At 37.0% G+C, this 23238-nt stretch overlaps 2 long non-coding RNA genes across 4 annotated transcripts in view; one reads left to right on the forward strand and one right to left on the reverse strand.

Annotated features, from left to right (window-relative positions):
* Nucleotides 1-23238, forward strand: part of LOC118930950 (uncharacterized) — a 382945-nt gene that overhangs the window by 246159 nt on the left and 113548 nt on the right. The gene's annotated exons all lie outside the window — the stretch shown is intronic.
* Nucleotides 7834-16976, reverse strand: LOC118930952 (uncharacterized). Its single transcript, XR_005032229.2, has 3 exons — nucleotides 16923-16976; nucleotides 16558-16698; nucleotides 7834-12386 (listed from the first exon to the last, which is right to left on the reverse strand). It is a non-coding gene; the product is annotated as an uncharacterized LOC118930952 (long non-coding RNA).

The raw sequence follows: 23238 nt of genomic DNA on the forward strand, positions 1-23238 counted from the left end.
TTGAGAAAATGCATTTGAATTCAAAATACTTGCAGTCCCAATTTTCCTCCCTGGCTCCTCCCACACAATCTTAGCTGGTCCTGAAAAAACTATCCCCATTCAAAGATATCATTTTCTGAAAAAGAATGAGCATGGGATCTGTATGCAGATATTGAAGACAAAAGAGAGAAGAGTAGTATTTAATCCATGTAAAGTTGCACATAGTGCTCAAGTTATTATTATATCATGTTGTTTTGTTATTATGAGGCAGGTGATTAATTCACATCAGAATAAGGATTATGTTCACAAATAGAAAAAAACCTTTCAAACATGCAACTCTCCTTATTATCAAACAGGTTCAGAACAGTATTACTTTTATGAAATAAGAGGCCATAGAAGGAAAGCAGTGAATCAAAGAAGAGAAAATTATAGAGGAAGGAAACTGTTCCCAGAGAACCTGAGAAGTTTGGATCAAGTCAAACCATTTGAGTATGAAGGACACAGGCAGATCATCTCAGGCATGAAAGAATGCAAGGAATAGAATACCCGTGCATCTTCCATTAAAATGTATGTGATGATGAAATCTAAACTATATATATGTATAAACTATAAAAATAAAAAACTATAAAACATATATAAATATATATGCAAATTTCTTTATTTGAAATCAGAGAATCTCATTTCTAATGCTCTTGGAATATCAAAAATAAACCAACAACCATATATATGAACACAAAGAAAGCATTGATAAATTCTATAAACTAGAAAAAGTGTATAATATAGATCACAGTACACTGAAACTAAAAATGTATTACAAAAATGGGATAACAAAGTCCCAACCATCTAGAATTAAAAGCAACAATAACAAAACAACTCTCAAACAATTTTTAGGCCACAGCAAAAATCAGAACTGAAGTCACAGGGTACATAGAAAATACCAGTAATTTTAAAGTACTACATGTTGAGAACTTTGTTACAAAGCTGAAACCAGGCTGAAGAGAAAATTCATGGCTTTGAGCACAAATGAAATAATCTTGTAACAGAATAAGTTAGGAAAAAGATCAACAAAACTATCTTTAAAGTAAAGGTTTAATAAAAATAATAGCAAAAGTTAATAAAATACAGAAAAACAGTAGAACTAGTATGTAAATGAATCTCCCAGTAGCACAGATAAATCACTAGCTAATCTAACTAAAAAGAAAAAGAAGATGCCACCAACACACAAAATTAGAAACCAAAGGGAAAATAACCAGATACAGAGGAAAGTATAAGAAATTTTGTTTTTCGCAAGTATATTTGGAAACCTGGGTATATGGATGATTTTCTAGGAAAGTACATGTGACCAAAATTGATGTTAGATGAGAGGGAAACTCAAACAGAACAATTACAGAGAAGAAAATGGAAAAAAAATGCTATCCCTTTAGAAAAGGGCAAGGCTTATAATTGTGAATCCTTCAAACCTTGAGAAAAGATGTCAAAGCTCCATGTACATTGCTCTGGAATGGAGAAGAGAATGGCTTCTATTTTATTTTTACAAAACTACCACAACATTGAAACTCATTCCTAAAAAAAGAAATTTCACATTTAGCTTACTAAACTGGACAGAACCCAAAGTAGAGTTAGCCAACAGTAGAATACCATGTAGCCATTAAAAAGGAAAATGTATATCTATCTTTATATCAATATAGAAAGATCTTCAAATATATTATTAAATAAAAAAGGAAGTTCAGAACAATGTATAAAGTATGTGTTCATTTGAGAAAAAATAAACATAGATTTATGAATGGAACATTTGATGAAACTGTTAATGGTGGTAAGTGACATTGGGACTGTGAGAAAAACTGTTGATTTTCATTGTAATGTAACCCCCATTATATATGTATTTACTTTCTTTACTAGTATTATTTTCATTAAATCGTTCATCTGATCCTTAGCAACAAAAGAGAATTTGCATAGTAGTAAATTGGCCATCTACTTCTTAGATTATACAACTGGTGTAGAATTGCAGACATGACATCTATTTTACGAATGTGTTTTCACAAGACCGCATATCTAATAACATTTTTTTCTTTCATTCTTTATTAATTAGAATTTCCAAGTGGAATCACTGCTGAGTATTCCATAGAAAACTTGACCTTTCAGCCAGGTCATGAGGTTTGAAGTACCTGACCAGTTTTATCAGAAATATACATTCTTTAAAGTGATAATAGTAGTTTCATTTTCGTCATATATTTCCAGTTCTCTTTTTAGCTAGAGAGAATAACTATTACACTGTAGAACAGAATGGCATCAGGACGTCTCGTGTTTTTTTCTCCCTTAATAAATTAGGATTATTGACCTTTTTTTAACATTCAAATAACACTGACAAAGTTTCTGAACATCTTAGTTATCTGGCACCTGTATAGTTCATGGTGATTTTTAGGCTGGTGTTTTTGACTATTCAGCTAGATGGGCACTATGTGAAATGCATTTGGGAAATTTTATAGAGAGGGTCTGGTCCTCCTGAGGATGCCATGGAAGCAGATTCCATGAGCTAATAATGGAATCTTTAAGGAGATGATTTTTCTTTTCTTGAGGAAAGAGTGTTTTGAACAGTATGAGAATTTCAGTGCCTGCAGTATTGCAGGTATTATACTATGTATTGTTGCCTTAAATGGTGTACAAGCAAGAATTCTAATTTACAGAATTTACACGTCAGAAAAGACCAAGAAGTTAATAAAAAAGTCTGAGGTTCAGGACAAAGTTTCATTATTAGTTAAGGATTTTAGAGACACGTATTGTCAAAGTGCTCTTAGATTTGGATATATGATAAAATTTGTCCTATCTCTATGTTTATTTACCTGACACCAACTCTAGAACTCAGATATATATTATTTTTGGGGGGTGACTGATCATTGGAGCATTTACAAAACTGGTAGGAGAAATGAAGGAATCTTTTCAGTTCAGTCTGGGGATGCTTCCCAGGTCCAGGACTCTTCAGCATTCTTGAACCTAGACTAATGAGGTGCTAATGGGGTGTTAGTACTGGCTACTAGACCGAGGCATCCAAGAGACAGGAGCATAAACACTCTTTGAAGTGTGTGCCTAATCCTTTGAAGTGTGCTTCTAATGGGAAGATAAGCACTTTTCCTGTGTTAGAGATCCTTGGTTTGATGTCCTACACCCTAAAGAACAGATTCTAGGTCAACAGATTTGCTCCTTTCAGGTAGTACTTAGGGAAGAAACTGCATTAGAGGGGTGGTCGTCCCAGGGCTTGTCCATCTCATGTTTGATCTGGTTAACAGTGCCTCTTTGGGGAAACCTCTAAATCATCATTAACCAGTATAGGTCGTTTTTCTTATACCTCACCCCTGAGAGATAAAAAACAATATAAAAACAAGATAAGCCCAAATGTCACTCTAAACTTTTCTCTTTGACATCTGTTCACTTTCTTTTCCTCTTCAATAACATAATTAAATAAGGTCAGAACTGCCTCTTATTTGTTTTTTTTATTCTCATTTACCAGCACAGCTGTTTGTAAATCTTGAGTACTCAATCTGTTTAATTAATATGTATGAATGAATTGGTTTATTATGTGGACTAAAACTCTGAAGAATATGTTATACTACATGATTCTTAAAACAAAAAAGGTTCTCAACTTAGCAGAAAGCCATATGTAGGACAATACAATTCTTTCTAATATTTATGTGCTTAGATCTTGTACATATTTTTGTTAGGTTTATACTTATGTATTTTATTTTGGGGGGATTAAATGGTATTATGTTCTCAATTTCAAAATCCACTTTTCATTGGTAGTATATAAGAAAATAATTGACTTTAGTCTATTAACTTTATATCCTGAAACCTTGCTATAATTGCTTATCAGTTCCAGGCATTTTTTTGTCAATTCTTTCAGACTGACTGCATAAGCAATCTTGTCATCTGGGAACAAAGACAGTTCACTTCTTCCTTCCCAATCAGTACACTTTTTATTTCCTCTTCTTGTTTTATTGTGTTAGCTAGGACTTCCAGTATGATGATGAAAAAGAGTGGCAAGAGGGGATATTCTTGCCTTGTTCCTGATCATAGGAGAAAGGCTTCTAGTTTCTCATCATTAAATGTAGGGTTTTTTGATTTTTATTTTTGCTGCTCTTATATCAAGCTGAAGACGTTCCCCTCTATTCATAGTTTATTGAGAATTTTTATCATAATTGGGTGTTGGATTTTGGCAAGTGCTTTATGTGCAACTATTGATATGATTATGTGATTTTTCTTTTTTATTCTGTTGGTGTGGATTACATTAATTGATTTTTGAATACAGAACCAGTCTTGTTTACCTGGTATAAATCTCACTGGTCATAATATATAAATCTTTTTATACATTGTTGGAATTCAATTTGATAAATTTTGATGAAGATTTTTGCATCTATGTTTACGAGAGATATTGGTCTGTAGTTTTCTTGTGATGTCCTTAGGGTAGTACTGCTCTCATAGACAGAGTTATAAAGTATTCCCTTAGCTTGTATTTTCTGGAAGAGATTTAGAGAATTGGTATAATTTCTTCCTTAACCGTAGAATTCTCCAATGAACCCATTCTGGGCCTGGTACTTTCTTTTTTGGAAGGTTATTACTTATTGATTACATTTTTAAAATAGATGTAGACCTGTTTAGATGATCTATTTCTTCTTATGTGAGTTTTGCCAAATAGCTCTGTGTTATCTAGGTTATCAAATTTGTGGGTATAGAGTTGTTCATAGTATTCCTTCATGATCCTTTTAATATCCATGGGATCTGTAGTGATTTCTCCTCTTTCATTTCTGATACTGTAATTTTTGTTTTCTCTCTTTTTTCTTAGTTATCCTGACTAGAAGCTTATTGATTTTACTGATCTTTTTAGAGAAATGGCTTTCTGTTTCACTGATTTTCTCTACTGATTTCCTGTTTTCAATTTCATTGATTTCTGCTCTAAATTTTATTGTTCCATTTTTTTCTGTTTCCTTTGGATTTAATTTGCTTTTGTTTTTCTAGTTTACTAAGGTGGAAGGTTAGTTTATTAATTTTAGATCTTCCATGGTTTCTTCTATTTCCCTCAAAGCACTGTTTTCAGTGAATCCCACAAATTCTGATAGGTTGTATTTTCATTTTCATTTAGTTCAAATGCTTTTTAATTTTTCTTGAGATTTCTTCTTTGACTCATGCGTTGTTTAGAAGTGTGTTGTTTAATCTCCAAATATTTTGGGGTTTTCTAGCTACCTTTTTGTTAAATGTTTATTTTTAGTCCAGTTGAAGATGTAATCAAATCTGGATTCTTTTCTCCACTTGCCCCATGAAACTTTGTGTGGGGATCAGGATGTCATAAATTTTTCCAGGTATCTTCTGTATGACTCTATATGAATGACCCATGTGTACTTCAATAGTTAAGCTTCAATCAACTTTCTTTTACCTCAAACAGTTCTACCTCCATTGAGCTCAATATACATTACTGGCAAACTGGACCCAGCCCCTCTCCAACTCAGAAACCTGGAGATCCTCCCAGATTCTTCTTAATCTCTCAGCCTCACATATGCGGTTGGTAATCAAGAAATCAGTTATACATTTGAGGCATTTCTCCATCCCTTTCTCTCATTTCCAATTTTCACCGTTTAAATTCTCTTGATCTCTTACTTGAACTACTGGAGTAAACTCCTAATTTATCTTCCTGCTTTTAGCTTTAGCTTTACAGAACATGTTTAACTCTTTTAATTTGACCCTTTAAGCCCTGTCTTTTGCCTTCATTCCTAGAAATTTAGTTACTTTTCCAGAAAAAGGGCAGACATACTTCTAGATGCTCTTCAGAGGTTACCTTCCTGTGAGGTTTCACTAGAATATTTCTTCCTTTCCCTCCTCCATTTAAATGTCTGCTCCTTTGTTTTTCCACTTTCTTTTCCTTACTTTTTTAATGCCTTTCCCATTTTGTGTCAGGTAATTGTTTACAAGAAGGCTCTCCCACTGTGGGCTCCTTAAAGGGAAGGATTTTTAAAAATTTGTCTTTATTTCTCTTAGCCCAGAGCCTTGCATGTAGTGGGTGCTCTACAAATGTTTGTGGAATGAAGGTTGAATGTGACAAAGCTGTGTAAGAATATGGTGAAAGCTTCATTGTGACTTCATTAAACCTGAGCTGTTCAGACCACCAAAGGGGCTTTGTCTGAAGGGAGAGTGGCACCAATTAGTATACATTGTTGAAATTAGAATAGAAATAAGTTAAAAGTTCTAGTCCCATTCAGGTCCCTGAGGACATATACTTGATGCCTTTCAATGAATGTGTTTTAAAACTTGACTTGTATGAATCTTTATTCTGTTTCCCAGGGATTCCCCTCAGAGTTATAAACACTTAGATGTTGTTAGGCAGATCCTTATTCCAAAAAATAATGCCAATATGTATTCTAGCTTTTTGGAATTGTGGTCTTTCTTTACTTTGTCTCTGTATTTTTTTTGTGCTTCTTGATCTTTCAGTTAACTGAATCCTAAAATATCAATGAAATCTTTCCTTGCCAATGTCAACAATTCCTACTCTCCTCCGGATCCTCCCATTCCCTTTGCCTTTTGTTTTCCACCTGTTCCAGGATTTCAGTAGTTTTGTGTTAGATGTATGGAGACTTGCATTGACCTCTTCTATCCTATGGGTTCCCAGAGGACCGTCATGGCATCATTTTACAAGTTTTCTCCCACGTGGCCTAGTAAAGTATCTTACATAATATAGATGCTCAGTATTAGGTGAGTCTATAATTTAATAATGACAATGGCTAATAAAGGCTGTATAGATGGACCTATAATGACTTCAAAGCAATTCAGAGTGCTTTGAGTTAAAATTTGAGTAGGTGATATTGTTTAGACATTATATCATCTGAAGACTCAATTTCCTATAGCAACTAATGTGGGGTTAAGAGGATATTCTGTGCTGTGCGGTTCAGTTAGGGGGAAGCCACAGCTTGGAAAGAGAAAGGAACCAGTATTTGGAGGGGGCAGCGGAGCAAGGTAGGGAATCCTCAAAGGCAGCTGTTCATTTCTACTCCTGAAAAGATTGGGGGAAGGGAGGGAAGGGAGTGCTACTTTTATAAATAACAACTTGCCGACCACTCATAGAGCCCGCCACAGCGTTTGTATGGGGAGAGTAATTTCAGATAAAAATAGAGGAGAACCATTTTTTTTTCTTTTTTTTCAGTTCAAGCACTTTAAAAACAACTGTGGGAAGTTTTAATCATAGTGTGGTTCTTTCTTTTCTGAAAGAAGAAAAAGACATTTCAATTTTAAATTCAGGGGGTTGAAAGGATTGTGTCATTTCAACCAGAATGGAGCATGCCAACAAGTGGACATGTTTTCATTGTGGAAAGTATGACCTGAAATTGTAACATATTAAATTAAAAAAAGCAAATAATTTCTGTTGTGGGTTTTCTTCCATCACAGGAACACTTAGAACTTGGCTTCATTTGGAAGTGAAAAGTAAAAATATCAGGCAGCATATTCACCACTGCCTTCGAAATAGAAATCTTATTATGTAGGTTGTTTCTTAGAATGGTTAAGATACACTGAAAAAACCCACAAATATTGTCCCTAAGAAAAGATAAACTTTTCTTAGAGGTATTGTGAAAGATTTCCCTGCTAGTTCATTTAAATATTTATGCTTTGATTCTGGGAATTAGTAGATAAAAAGAGGTGCTGACTGCATTGTAACATTCTTGATATTCAGTTCATTGCCTTATTTATCACTAAAACATCTTCTACAGTTCATTGTGCCTATTAGAGATTTGACAGAGATTTGCTGAATAAATTTTAAGATGTGTGCATTAGTCATTTAATGATAACATCAGTTGTCATTATTTCACTAAAAGGATTACTATAGACATTAGTGGTGGAAAAATAATGACTGGTCTTTTTCAAGCCAATATTAGCCATGATTTAATCAAACTGTATTTGTGTAATATAACGATATTCAGGACAGTATATCTTTACAGAGAAATCATGTCTAATGCCAGAATAAGTGCCCCAAAATGAATAAAAATTCACCATGAAGCTGTAGAGCTTATTAGCTCTGAATAAAATATGTTAAATAAATAAACTTATGGTCAGAGTAATTGGTTGCTCTCTTCATTTAGCTAATTAAAAGGTACTGCTAATAAGATATTTGTTTGCTGACAAGAGGTCCTTTCCAAAGTGATTTTTCCACTTGCTTTGTCATAACTATAGGCAAATTCCTTTCTTTTGTAGTTCAGTCTTATATACATGTCATTCATTTTTTTGGATAGGAGGATATGTGTATATATGTAAAGTAAGGTACATTGTTTATGGCTTCTTTCTAGATGTTCAAAATTGTTTTTCCCTATGAAATTTTCATTTATAAACCAAGATGCTTTGTTATTAGTAACAGGCTATTTATGCCTCATAACTCATGGTACTACACTTGGAGCATGGTGGAAAACAGCACTAATGTCAGTATTTTTTAACAGACATTCTGAAGAGTGTTACAACTAGTTTTTTATTTTTTTCTTTTTTCATGACATTTGTGAGGGAAGCTTTCCTTAGATTCTTTTTTGGTGGTTGGATTGTTTCTTTGTATGCATGGTTTCAACCTGGAATTGTTCTCTTTAGTAGAGCAAACTCTTCCCACTCAGGGGGCCTAGATTCTGGCTCCCTGGATTCCAGTTCCAATTCTGCCATTTATTACCTGCATGGGTTCAGTGTAGCAACTCTGCTGCTCAGCCTCTCTAGGCCTCAGTTTTCTCACTTGTAAAGTTGGCAAAATAATAAGAGGACTGTTTGGGGATAGATGAGATGTGATTAAGGTCCTTACCATGCTACCCAGAGCAGCACATACAGAGCCTTCACTGAAGATCGCTGACGATCACAGCTGGGGTTTGTGTTTCTTCTCTTTTGTTAAGTGTGCCTTCTTATGTTTTCCTTTTTCTCAGCTCAGCACCCTCACTCAGCTTTTCCAAATACATTTGGTTTTCCTCTCCTGGTTAATTTAGTTTCTATATGTGGGTATAGAGTATAGCTTTTAAAACAGTGGGACTAGTTGCCATGCAAGGTTTTAGAATAGGTCTCCCTGTAACTGCACCTCCTACAATATGTGTGGAAATCACTTATGTAAGCATCAAAACAATATTTTGCATGTGAAACCAACCTAGGTGTGCTCTCTCACAGTGATGCACGTGTCCTCCTTTGTGATCCTGGACTTACACCATCTCATTCTTTGCATATTTTTCTGTGTCCCTCTATACATGCCTGCTCCTTTACTCCTGCTTAGTCTTTTTTTCTCTGGTTTCTAGCTATCGATATATTTTCCCTTTGACTTGTATTAGAATGAACATTTCTTTTAATATTGCTTGTTCGTGATTCTCATTAGCCTTCTGTTCTGTGTCCTGAATACCCTATGTTCCATTCAGTGAGGTTGCAAAGAGAGCAGAGGTAACATTAATTCAGAGATGGCAACCAGAAGGGAAAGAAAAATCTGGTGCCTCTCTTCTCCACCCCGACTGGAACACCCCACTGCTTTCTGAGGTGCTCACTTATGACTGTCCTGAGTGCTGGTGACAAAGGAGGGACAGCGAAGGGACTTGGAGGGGTTTTGTTTTCCAGGTGCTCCCAGTACTCATTGAACACCATCCAAGCCCCTCAACATGGTAGACGTGTTTTCTGAGACCTGGGCCCTTGTAGTCTCTCTGGCCTTAAATTTTTAAGTTTGTGCCCTGGTATATTTTAAATGTGTACCCCAGTAATACTAAATGGCTTGCAGTTGCTGGCACTTCCCACCCTGCTTTGAACCTACATGTCTTTGCTCATACTCTTTCCTAACTTAGAAGTTCCCTCTGCCCATCTTCACCTCGCTGCCTGCACATCTCCACCCCATCTTTCAAAGTTCAGCCCAAGTTTGTGTCCTCAGGGAAGCTTTCCAGGACACCCTTTCCCTTCTTACTGGACCAAGTGCCCTCCTTTTCCCTGGACGCCACTGTCTGCAGGAAATAACTGTCATTATGTCCTTTCTTAATTTGGAATGATCTGTTTATGGGTCTTTTTTTCTGCCTGGACTAAATTCTGTGACAGCAGACAGCAGATAATATTCATGTCTGTATCCCCACCAGGGAGCATGGCGTGTGGTGCAGTGTATGTGAGCCAGAAGTATTTGTAGAACTCTTAAACTAACCTCACCGGGATTCATGGGGATGGGGGTAGTGATGTGGAAATCTTTACTTCCTTTCAAAGGGCTTGTCTAATAGTGGCCTCAACATTGGAATTCCTTCCTGACAACTTAACCAGCCAGATAATCCAATCGTTCTCTGATTTGTGGTCTTATTCCAGAAGTAACTGTATTTTTTAATGTGAAGTTCATAGCTTTACATTATTTGTAGATATTTTCTTATGTTGTAATACAGCTTGTTTGCCAACAACTTGTATTTCCCATTTAGTCATCTCTTCTACACAACACTTATTAAAATGACGGACTTTCTAAATACATGAGATAAATGCCTATGAAATGCTGAAACAAAATGGGCCATGCAGGAAATTTTCTCATAGAAGGAACCCATAGGCACATAATAGAATGCCGCTCAGAACAAAAACAAACAAGCAATTACCTGAGCTGCTCCCTGTGGGAAGCTCAGCATCCCACCACCAATGGTGATGACTCTTGTGATTTTTTTTTTTCACAGGGTTTGCATCATTCTAAGGAAACTCATTCATATGGTTCTCAACAAATGCACATTTCATTTTCTTGGACAGAAAACAAACAATATGTCTTTGTTCAAGTTTATTTTCCTCTTTCTACTCTGCTTCTTTTTTTTTTAACCAAATATCAAATATGCAATTTTGAAAGGCAGAACAAAAGACTGAAGGGTGGTTGTCATAGGCTGATATATGGGGAGAGAACTGTGAGTTCAGAAACATCCGGAATGTTTGTGATGTGGTAGTTAGCTGCCTGCCTTGTCTTCTTCTGGGCTTCAGCGTTAATCAATTACTTCTAGAATTTGAGTCAGGATATATTTAAATCACAGATGTTTATTGTTATTAGTATGGTACAGATCATATTTGGTCAATCTGTTCTTGGTTTCTCTCTCTTCCTTGCTTTTATTAATCTAAGGTTTTTAAGAATACTATAAGAAGAACCTTGAAATAAGTCATATTTCAAAATATGAGAAATATTTGAGAATAGGTCTTGCAAACTCATCAAGTGAAATAAAAGTATATCTACTATTCTGTGTTAATTGATAATTTATTATAGTTTTAGAGTCATAAGAGTCTCAACTTTGTATTTTTCCTTTTTAATTAGATAAAATACTAGTCATTTTGTAGTTTGTATCATCTGGAATGTCAGATGAAGATTTTGGCATTTGCTTCTTCATGTCGGAGAATTATCAGTTCATTTTGGGTTTTTGTAGAAAATTATTTATTTGAATTAAAAGTCCTCAAGTTTTACTTTCTCTTGAAAACTGAAGTATTTGTTATTTTAGTAATGATAGTTTAACCTAAATAGTTTCATGAAATTTGAAGTTTAAGGAATTGCATATTTCAAAAAGTGTATTTTAGATATACTCATTAGAGTCAAACTGTGAGGTGTCATGCACTTTCCATCCTGAAATGACTTTGAGATTTTGGTAAAAAATCAAAGTTTCATTTCATAAATACTGCTTTTTCAAATAGTTACAGAAAACTACCTTGTAATGCTGAGAAGAAACACTGTTAGGGGCTCATGATTATTAATTATTATTCTCTCCTATACAGTTTGTTTTTCATACCCTCTCCATGTTCAGTGGTAGAAATAAAATGAGATCCTTTAACTATGAGGTTAGATAGCAACAAAGACTCATTTTTCTGCCCACTGCTCACAGAGACTAAAAGGCAAAATTTCACTGAGAGAGTTGTGGTCTGATGGAGATGGGGTGTTCAGAAATAGTAACTTTGAACTTAAAGTTGGAGATTGTCAGGTTGGCATTTCTGTCCCATTTGGTTGAGTATATGAAAGCAGTTCCACATTTTTTCACCAGGAAGTCAGGCTGACTTGTGATGAAAGATGATGAAGACAAATCCTAAACAGGGCTTCCTGTTTGTTTAAACCTCCAACCCGGGAGAAAATTGCTTCCAGTTTCCCTGTACAATCACTGTAATATATTTTCTTTTCAGATTGTTAGCAGACTGTTCAGCTTGTACTTGGCATCTCAATCATGTACTTGGAAAAGGTGAAACCCAAAAGATAAAGATTCAGTGAATTCTCATTAGGAATCTGAAATCGGGTGACCTTTGAAATTAACCTCTGCTTCTTGTCCTTTTCTCTTTAGTAAGCACATTATTCATTAATTTGTATTGATTGATTATCTGCTCCATGGACAGGTTTGAAGTGGTTACCCTGATGGATATAACAAAGGGACATAAGCTTCTGTCCTCAGAGCTCACTCTGGCTAAAAAAAGGAGAAGAAAGAAAATCAGTTTAGAATATAGATGTAAATTAAATTTAAAGATGGTAGCTATTCTGAAAGATGATTAGATTATTCCCTTCCAAAACAAGCAGCTGTGCAAAATGAGATTTTTAGATTTTGTGATTGATTTTTCGTACGTAAGACAGTAGGAAAAAGAGGAGGAGTTGGGGAAGAGTACAGGCTATGGAGAAAAACTTGAATGTTTTTCCTAGAGTCCTGGGACTTCCAAATCATATTGGGCAGAGGATTAAAAATGAGAAGTTGATGTGACTTCGTTAAAAAAATGATTTAAAGAGTTGGATTGAAGAGTACTACCTGACGAACTGGTTTGACTGTTACTAAATTTTTTTTCTAATGTTCTTTGTATTATAAATTTTGTGGCTAGTATTAAAAATATTTTAAAGAGGAAGAACGGCAAGATTTGACACGTAGAATAATTGACTTTTAGAAGATAAAGGATGAAATTATGTTAAAATAGTAAGGTAGGTTCTATAAATAATATAAATAATTACAATACCATTAAAGTTAATTACACTAACTCATGCTAATAGCTAACTAACATGCACTGAGCATCTCTCTTCACTCTGCCCACCTTGCTAAATGTTGTACCTCCATTTCCTTATTTACCCCTGGGAACAAGCTGGTGATAAAGGTGCGATGCATATTAAAGAAAAAGAAATTGGGACAAAGGTTAAACAACTTCTCCAAAATCAGCATCTGTATCCATGCTTTAAACTTCTGCTCAAGTCTTTACTTCTAAAGAACATTTTGGTTTCTTTCTTGCTTTCCAAATTTTTATCCACTTTAATTTCTTTTATCCCTTTCTCATTCCCAATGTGTAATTTTCTTCCTTGTTTTATTAACTCCTTTTATACTTTCTCATAACACATCCCTGATCTGTCATGGATTTTCTTGTGTGACAGATGGTTCACTGATTACTTCTGCTGTTAGACTCAAAATCAAATGCATGGATGAAAGCATTTTTCACTTTTACAGTGTAATGTGGACATAAATATGCTGCATACATGTATTTTGTTTGATTAGAAATTGAAGTAAATATCAACTGAAGTCTGACATAATTCTTTTTCATAAAAGGAGCAGAAGGGATATGAAGGAATAAGATATTTATTTCTTAAAGCATTTGTCTGTACACACATATGCACATGGAACTGTTTTCTCCTGGGAAACAAATGATAGAGGTTCTGCCCATAAAAGGTGGGCAGCTGTTTGGTCATATTGTGAAGAAGCCCAGCAAATCCCGCCTACCACAAGTTAACAGTTTGTTAGAGCACAAGGGTTCCATGATTTTTCCATGAACTGTGTCAATCCCTTACATCTACCATGACAGAAATCCAAATTTTTAGCCAACTGAAATGTACAGATAGTCTATCAGAAAAGTCTCTTGGAAAATGGCATTACCTTTAAATTTGGAGAACTGGTGGAAAGTTGGTCATACTAAATCAGTTATTCAGACCCTTAAACTAAGATGTCCTGTAGGAAAACTATTGTCCTTTGTTATTCTCAAAAGTAACCATGATCAGGATGAAGGCCAGCCTGCCATTGGAGAGAATATGCTAAGTAACAGTTTCAGTGAGAAATTATGCTCTGTGTGACTGCATAGAAAATTCAAAGATTTATTACCCTGATAAGACAAAAAAAATCTCAGATTGCTCTATTTATTTCCTTAGTGCTTCCAAAGTCTTGTTTTTTCAATGATTACATAACAATTTGGCATACATAAATTCTCTGACAAGGTCCAGAATCTCAAATTGTAAAAATACTTTAGCTCAGGATCCGGAATGAAACAGATTGGCAGAGCAAGTGTTTTCACATCATGTCTGACCCTTGCCAGTTAGTCATTAATGATTTTACCCAATATGGAATTTTGAGCTTAATGATTTCCTTTCAGCCATCAAGTAATTTACCATAAGTTAAAAAATGTACAAGAATGTTTTTTAATTGGACAGTAAGCAATATATAATGCTATATGTTCATTAGAAATGATACACCAGTAGTTTTTGTTTTTTTTTTACCTATGTTCTGTTGTTCTGGGCAGTTTATGAATCAAGGGGAGAGGGTGGGGACACATGGGTGGGGTAATAGGCCATCAAGTTATTTTAATACGGCTAAGCTTTTGTCTATTTTTGATGAACTGAGGTCCACATACAATTTTATTGAAAAAATGATCCTATTGCTACAATTGTTTAAAAAACTCAGTACTTGATTCCATGGAAAATGTCCACTTTATGTAACATGAAAAAATAATCTAATTATAAAACTAGAAGATGAAATCAATTCTGTAAAAAAGAAGAAAAGCAAAGGAAAGCAAAGAAAAACTGAAAAAACAAAATAGCTGAGTATATTTATAAGACTTTTTTTGTAAGCTAAAACCTGGAAAAAAAAACCCACAGAAAAACGTGAATAGCGTGTTTGTACAGCTCCATTTGGCCAGGTTCTTAAAGGTTACAGGAAGAGAGTGTATTATTGCTTATGATGATGAGAATTTATATTAAAAAATAAATACAGCATGTGAGCAGGAAGGGGAAATTGCCTCATTAATTACCTGGTTATCTTATCAGGGCTCTCCTTTTTTTGGTTTTTGGAATGCAGAACAGGCTTCATGAACAGTGCTCTGAGTTGCCGGGGAAGCAGTCATCTGAGCTAAGTGAGTTGCAACACTCTTTGTTCGTGCTGCACTTATGTGTCATAGAGTGAGTTGGCCTTGGTGTGAGTGGTGCCCCTCAGCGTGAGAGGCCGCTTCTTTCAGCATAGGTCCAAGGAAGACCATGTTTCATTCCTCCATGCTCTAAGTTAGCACAGTGGGCCCTGCTTCCAATCTATGGTTAGGAAAGTGCCTGCTTCTACCCCCACTCCATGGGGCAAGCTCTCAAATCCAAGTAACTGACAGGGAACAAGGGAGAGAAGGTAGTGGTTGAAACCATTTTCCTCAAAGTTGGTTTTGAATAACATAAGCTCTGAGTGTTCAAGGACCTTTCCTTCAGTCCATAAAGTTACATGGTGTTTATCTCCCAGGGAATAGATTTATTCTCTTTATCGTTAGTAGAAAAAAGCATCTAGAAATTTTATAATTCTGGTAAAGAAACAAAACCCACATAATCTATATTTTAAAAACAAATAATGCTAAAATACAGCATGGTGTATGTGATTAAAAATATATTCCCTTGAACTTGAAGAAAATAAATTGTGTGGAGAATATTTTCCTAATTTGACTGCAGGTTTGAACTTTAATCCGATTATTCTCTTCCCTGAAATTTTTATATTCAAAATTTAATTTCTTTCTTGATCTTGTAAAGCTATGATATTTATGAATTCAATTTGTACAACTTCTGAATGACTCGACTGGTAGCCAAATTAATATGATAAATTACAATGATTTTTTAATATCTTATAAATCTTCCCTTGCTCTTAAAGCATGAGGCTTTAGTGTATTTAGGCTAATGGCCAGAAAGGAAAATAGACTGTACGTCACAATAATAATGATGAGCATAATTAACAAAAATAGCAATAATAAAATAATAATATATAATAATAAATGCTCCAAATTCTATGGTTTTGAAAATAAAATATAGAGGAGGAATACTGTTTCTTCCTCTACCCCTTCATATGAGTGTCATAAAGACATATATATTTCATATATGACGCTGATAGTCTATACCTGTGCCAGCATTTCAACATGAATGACAATTGTAATCAAATTTCACCCACAAGCATTATATAGGACCACTTGCATTTTCTCAGATGTTTGCATATTAGATAACTGACATAAAATTGATAGAAGAGAATCCTGGTAAGTAGGATTTGTGATCCATTTAACAAAATCTACATATGATAGGCCATTCACCCTGGATGGCTCTTTGATATTGCTGGGAGTAGCTGCCGCTTGAGAGTAAATGATGTATGTTTTGAATAACATTTTATGATTCTACACACATTCCCTCATTTCAGTCAGGTATAAAACTGGTGAAATTGATGGGGCAGAAAGAACAAATTGTTACACAGATGAATCAAATGAGATCTAAAGAGGTTAGGTGATTTAACTAACATCAAGAGTAATTGATTACTCCTAAGAGTAATGCAGCGCCAGGATCAGGACCAGGTTATCTGACTTCAGTCCAGTGTGTACCACACCCACCTCCTTTCTGCTGAGCCGGTGGGCTCATCTTGCCACCCCCGACCCTGGCTATCAGTAGCTGAGCTGGCACCTGCAGCCCATGGCTGGCCTTGCTTTCTTCTGTTTCCAAGAATCTTGAGCTTGGTGAATTAAAAAGAACTCCTATTTGTAAAAAAAAGAAGGTAAGAATCTATTCTTTTCTGAGTCCCTTCCTATTTAGACAGGGAAACTGAGCTCCAGGAGCAAAAGCCAGACTGGGCTGCAAGCCAAGCACCTTTTCTGTTGCACCACATTAATTGACATCAGTGTGGCACAGAGAAAAAAAAGCTTTTTAAAAACACACCTGTTTACAGCTACATCGGTCCCAAGAGGAGGGAAGCACTTACTGACTGAGGTTATGGATTTTTATCTAGAAAATTTCCGTATTGTATTCTTTGAATGAAAAGCCAGCCCTCCATTCCCCCTTCCCCTGTCTGTGGTGGTGCTGGGAGATCTGAGCAGAAAGTCTCCGGGAAAGGGTTGCCTGAGACATGCCAGCCAATGAGACTGTTGTGTGGGCCAGAGTGGGAGAGGACTTCTAAGAAGAGGGTGTGTTGTGATGAATGTTAATTTAAAATGTTGTCCAGCCTCCTTTGTTGAACTTTAGCTTCAGTGAAATCTATTGGAAACATATTTGAGTTGAGTGGTGTCTTGGGGGAGACAAAGAAGAGGGACAGTGGTTTCCATTGAGTTGTCTTTGTGAAATGGAAGTAACAGCTGCTGGAGGTTAGTGTAAAGCCTAAATTTCAGTGAGAACAAGTAAACTGATGACATTAAGGGCATATACCACATAGATCTGTGGGGATTTTAAGAATGGCACCTTTTCCATTCATTGTGAATCTGCCCATTTGATAGAACTCTCAATGGTCTTGATGACTTGCATTGACTTCTTGCTTAAACAAAGAAGTGGAAAGTCTTTGATTACTCTCAGGAAACCTTGAGAAGAGGCCATGGCCATGAGGGGTCCTGAAAAGGCTCTTGGATTTATGGACTTGTAAACATCAGCTGGGTCAACCCTCCTCTACTTCTTCTTCTCAACCTTTTTGCAAGCAAGAAGTCTACACCTAAATACGTTATCCAGTGTCCTCAGGGCCAGATGGCCTGTGAGTGGTCACAGATGTAGGACTAGAATCTGACTGTGGATTCAGATTCAGAAGCCCTGCGTTCTGGTCCCTACTCCATTTCCTTAATTTCCTTATGTCCTTAAACCTCAGTTTCCTCCCTGTAAAACTGGGAAAGCAAAATTACATCTCAAAAGGTGTTTTGAGGACCATATAAGTAAATGTAGGTTTTTGAAAGCAGTCTAACAATGTTAAAACATTTTATTGGTTTATATAGGAGGCTATGGTACCAACAATTATATGGAGAAGATTGATTGTTTTTGCTTCCCTGAAAAAGTCCGAAAACTGTGGCAGCTGTGTAATTGAAGTGACTTTGCTGCTCCGTGTGCGTGCACAGGCGCAGATGGAGGCAAGGGAACAGGTAGTGAGGTTTATGGAGTGTCTTCTGGGAGAGTGATCTGCTGTGTTCTTGACAGACCTTCTAAATATTGTTTTTCTTTTACTCTTTTTTTTCTGTAAGAATTGGAATAAAAATCTAAAAAATCTCTCTTTCCTTTATTGAAGTTAGGGGTATTTCTTAATGAATAAAGAAGTTCAAATGCATCAGTCATAGTAGCTTGATGTGAACTCCCATTGTATTTAAGTATGCCTTTTAAGAGTCAAAACCCAGGGGCCCTTGATAGAGCAAGTCATGAGGGATAGCAGGGCACTGCATGCTCCCAGTCTGTAGGTCTGCGCAGCTACTCACTGCCTCATCGCTCCTTGCCTCCTATTACGGCTGAACAGTGCCGGTGGGAGAAACTTCTGAGGGACAGAGGGAGGAGGAAAAGGTTAGGGAATATAAATTGGTATGGTTTCATTCCTGTGAGAAAAATAATCAGATCCGTTTTTAATGTTTCCCAAGCACTTCTGTATTTGGTGGAAAAAAAGGAGAAATTAAAGACAATTATAATGCTCATTCTTCAAATTTATCTTCACTTAGATATTGTTTCCAAAATTCTCTTAAGGTTCTCAATCATTTTAAGCCTTTAATACAAGGGAAGTTTCTTCTGGCCATTTTAATATAAGGGAAGTTTCTTCGTGAGAAGGATGCTCCCTAGACATGTCTGCCTCTTGGACCTGGAGAGAAAGGAATGTCTCACACCCCGAATCAATCACCCTAAGTCCCTTCCCTTCAGCCAGCTGTAGGGAAGGTTCTACGCCTTTAATCTCAGAGGCCAGAAAATACCACAGTGGATGACTCTGGCAGGTTTGCTGGGGGCTGGTGGCAGGTTGGCCAGGCCAGCGATCAGCGGCTTCCAGAGTTCAGCAAGACAGGAAGCTGAGGGCTGCCGCGCAGTCTGGTCATTAGTGAGGAATGGCCGAGACCGATGATTAGTCTCGCAGCCCTGGAGAATGTATGCATATCTGGCTCGGGGGACAGAGAGGTCCCAGAACATCCCAGACATTTGGTCGTCAGCCCTTCCATTCCCCCCATCACTCAGGAAGTTAGAAACAAAATGAAAACAAACTAAAAAAGTGAAAAAGCGCACAAGTTGTGTCTTTCATTTTCCATTTCCTTTTTTAACACAATTTTTCAGCTTTCTAACAAAGAGCTACATCACAGATATGAGAGTGTTGCGAAAGATAACTGCATGTTCCACACTAAATTTAGCTTCCTCTGAGCATGAGAAAACCAGGAAATAAATTATATTCGGATTCAATTTTCTCAACAAAATGAGTGCTAATAACAAAATGCCAGTGAATCTGTAAACTCTGAAAGATGAACAGCTAAGACGGCATCATCTTGAGGTGTAGGGAAAAAGGTTGGTGAGAGGGAGGGAATAGGCCACTGGGTCTTGGGAGATCAGAACAGCACATCAGCATAGAAATAAGGGTTGGAAACCAGCCTCCTGCGGTGGCCAACACTTCCTTCTTCTGTCTGCTTAGCTGTGCTCTGCAGACACACAATAATCACCCCAGAGGGTCTAGGGATCAAATGACGGCACTGTTGAAGGATTAAGAGCAATTCAATCCTCTTGGCTTGGACTTTGGAATTTTCATTAAAATGACCTTGGGTGTGGTGAGAAAGGAATTCAGGCAACGGGGATCAAGTCTTAAACGTCTTACCTGGGAAAACAACCAAAGGGCCCCTTTCAGAAAGAGCCTCCTTTCTGGGACTCAAGCAGAGCTGTCACACTTGTTTTTCTAAGTATTTCTCACATGAGATTAGCTCCAGATATGTGAAAAGTGAGGAGTTTAAGGGTCTTAGGTAGACAGAATGAGGAGAAAAAATAAACTACAGTGAGGTAGTAGCAGGCTAAACATCTTACATTTTTCCAGGCTCTGTAATGGTTGACTTATCTAGAGATTGACCTCCTTCCTCTCCTGATCCCATTGCCTTCCATGGAAAACCTGGTGCTCCATGTGCTCTTCGTGACCAGCTACTGTGAAGAGTAACAACTATATGCACAGACTGCATTGGCTTTGCAGAGGCAGGAGCTTGGAGTTCAACAGAAGTGGACAGATTGGCTGCAGGCCTGAGACTTAGAATGGTAAACTGGAGACTAGGTAGAGGTCTCAGGAATTTAATGATCCCCAAATGGGAGGGCTTGGTTAAAGAAGCAATCTGGTCATGACTAATGACACTTTGTGAAAAGATAATGAATTTCTGAGAGTGGTTCCTATGTCTGTGGACCTGTGGGTGGGGTAAGGTGGGGGAGGCTAAATCAGAGCGAGGCAGTCTAACAGAGTCACTGATGAAATCAACAGACTCAGGCTAGGAAGTGGTATTGGCTAGAAACTGGAATAGGGTCCTAGAGTAAGGTTGGACAGAATTGCAAGAACAGTTTGCTTGTTTTGCCAATGCCCACTGTCTGAGCTTGGGCTACATAACAAAATGCCACAGACTGGGTGGCATGAGCAACAGAAATTAATTTTCTCACAGTTCTGGAGTCCAGAGGTCTAAGATCAAGGTGCTGGTCAATCTGGTTCTCTGTGAGAGCACTCTTCCTGGCTCGCAGATGGCTGCCTTCTCACCGTGTCCTCGTGTGGTCTTTCCTTGGTGCATGTGCATGGAGAGCAAGAGAGAGCTGCCTCTTTCCTCCTCTGCTTATGAGGCCGCTAATCCTATCAAATCAGGACCACACATTATGACCTTACTTAACCTTAATTATCTCCCAAAGGCCCTATTCTGAAAACAGTCATGTCTGAGGGATGCAATTCAGTACATAGTACTTACCAAGGTGTAGATCTTGATATCTACCATGTCTAGGAACAGTTGTGCTCAGTTCTTAAGCCAGCAGGGACAAGCTTGATCATGTGAAGGGTCTTTTGTTCCCCATCAATGGCTAGGGTAATAAGAAGGTGGGATTTAGCTATATCATAGTGATTGGCATGCCTGCAATTTCATTTTGCCCATGAGATTCATGAATAATTATGGGACTATAGGCTTTTAATCTAACCGTTGCCGTTATCATCATGATCATTTTGGAAGCTACCTGTATGATAAAATCTGTGCTAGATAAAGATATATATTATTGGTAATCTTTTCTGATTTGGAAAACCAAGGAAATGGATCCCTCTAATGACTGAAGCTCTAAAATACTACAGCTCAAGAGTTTTTTCAGGCTATATTTTCAGCTCTGTGCATCAGAGAGCTAGAATAAGTGTGTTTTGTGTTTTAATAGTATAATTAGAGAGAAGAAAGTAAATTACAGAGACAGACTGAAGAAGATGGCTGGAGAGTTATGAGGACTTTCTTAGCCACAGCCTCAATTTTATCCATGGGTTTTGTGGCATAGCATTTTCCTTGTAATAAAATTTACTCATTACTTAAGCTACATAGATTTATGACACTTGCATAAAGGAGTCTGAACTAATATACATCAATTAAGTCAACACTTTTTATAAAGAAAGTTACAGAGAAAGAACACAGTGATTGTTAAAAGGCTTGATTATAAGAGGATGTAGGAAAAAGAAATGGCTTACTATTCCATTCTTGACTAGAGTAGAGCTTCCCAATATGCTTTGGGAAGAAATAATTTTTTTTTTGGTATCATTAATCTACAATTACATGAGAAACATTATGTTTACTAGGCTCCCCTCTTCACAAAGTTCCCCCATCAGTGTAGTAAGATGCTGTAGAGTCACTACTTGTCTTCTCTGTGTTGCACATCCCTCCCTATGCCCCCCCCACATTATACATGCTAATCATAATGCCCACTTTCTCCCCCCACCCCCCTTATCCCTCCCTTCCCACCCATCCTCCCCAGTCCCTTTCCCTTTGGTAACTGTTAGTCCATTCTTGGGTTCTGTGAATCTGCTGCTGTTTTGTTCCTTCAGTTTTTCCTTTGTTATTATACTCCACGTATGAGTAAAATCATTTGGCACTTGTCTTTCTCCACCTGGCTTATTTCACTGAGCATAATACCCTCTAGCTCCATCCATGTTGTTGCAAGTGGTAGGGTTTGTTTTCTTCTTATGGCTGAATAATATTCCATTGTGTATATGTACCACATCTTGGGGAGAAATAATTTTATCACCAGTTGCAAAACAAGTTAGAAAGACCACATATCCGTACCTAAAGAATTGTCCCTCAAAATGTCTCTGATTGGAAATGCTAAATAGGTAAGTATATCCATATTATAAAAGCACAGTGAAAAATTTCTTCAATCTATGTGAAATATTTAATGGCTTAAGTACAAATTCTGTTCCACTAAAAAAAGAAAGAGAAAAGAAATAAGGAGTACTGAATACTTCTTGCAATACCCCACTGCTATGATGTCCCCACTGTTCTGGTGAGCAGAACGCCCCCTTCCCAGGCACTGCAGGGATTAAGGAGGAGTTACAACCATTGTAATTCTGAGTGGATGTAAGTTATGTCACATTTCCAGTTTCCCTTCTCCTGTTTGACATTTCTTTTTTCTTCTTGAAATCTCAATACCCTAATTTATTATGATTCTTGTCTTAACTGTCATCCAGGGTCAGGACTGGAGTCAGACCAGAGAGGTGCCTGTGGTATAAAATTTAAGGAGGTTTCACTCTCAGGGTTGGGCGAGTTCAGGGTTAACACCGGAGATGGAGTGCTTCCTTAAATTTTGTGCTCTGGTTACCTCCCTTGCTATGCTCTCCCTACTTAGAGAAGTGAAATCCCTAGGAAGCAGGGCATATCGGCCTGACCTCTGTTCATAAGAAATTGTCTGTCTGGACTCTAAACTTTTGCCCCTCCAAGTGTGGATCGTGGACCAGCAGTACCATCTGGGAGATTGTTAGAAATGCAAAATCTGAACCTGTACTTCAGACTCACAGAACAAGAATCTTCATTTTAGGAAGATCTTTGGTGATTCTTATACATGTAATATTTTGAAATGCATTGCTCTAGAAAATTGTAATTGAGATAGGCAGTATCTTGGGTGTGTGGATATCACTGACCCTTTTTGGGAGGTTGCACTGATGACAGAGAAGGGTCTGAAGAGTTTAGAATATCTGCACATTTTACTATGGGTTCATGTATGTTCTTCATGGAAACAAAAACTTCAGATAAGAGGCTGCTCTTCAGTATTAAATATGCCTCACTTTGGAAATGTCTCCATTTACAAAGGTGGTTTTTTTCTTTCTGATT

This window comes from Manis pentadactyla, chromosome 5, assembly GCF_030020395.1.
Source record: "Manis pentadactyla isolate mManPen7 chromosome 5, mManPen7.hap1, whole genome shotgun sequence".
NCBI classification, from domain to species: Eukaryota; Metazoa; Chordata; class Mammalia; order Pholidota; family Manidae; genus Manis; species Manis pentadactyla.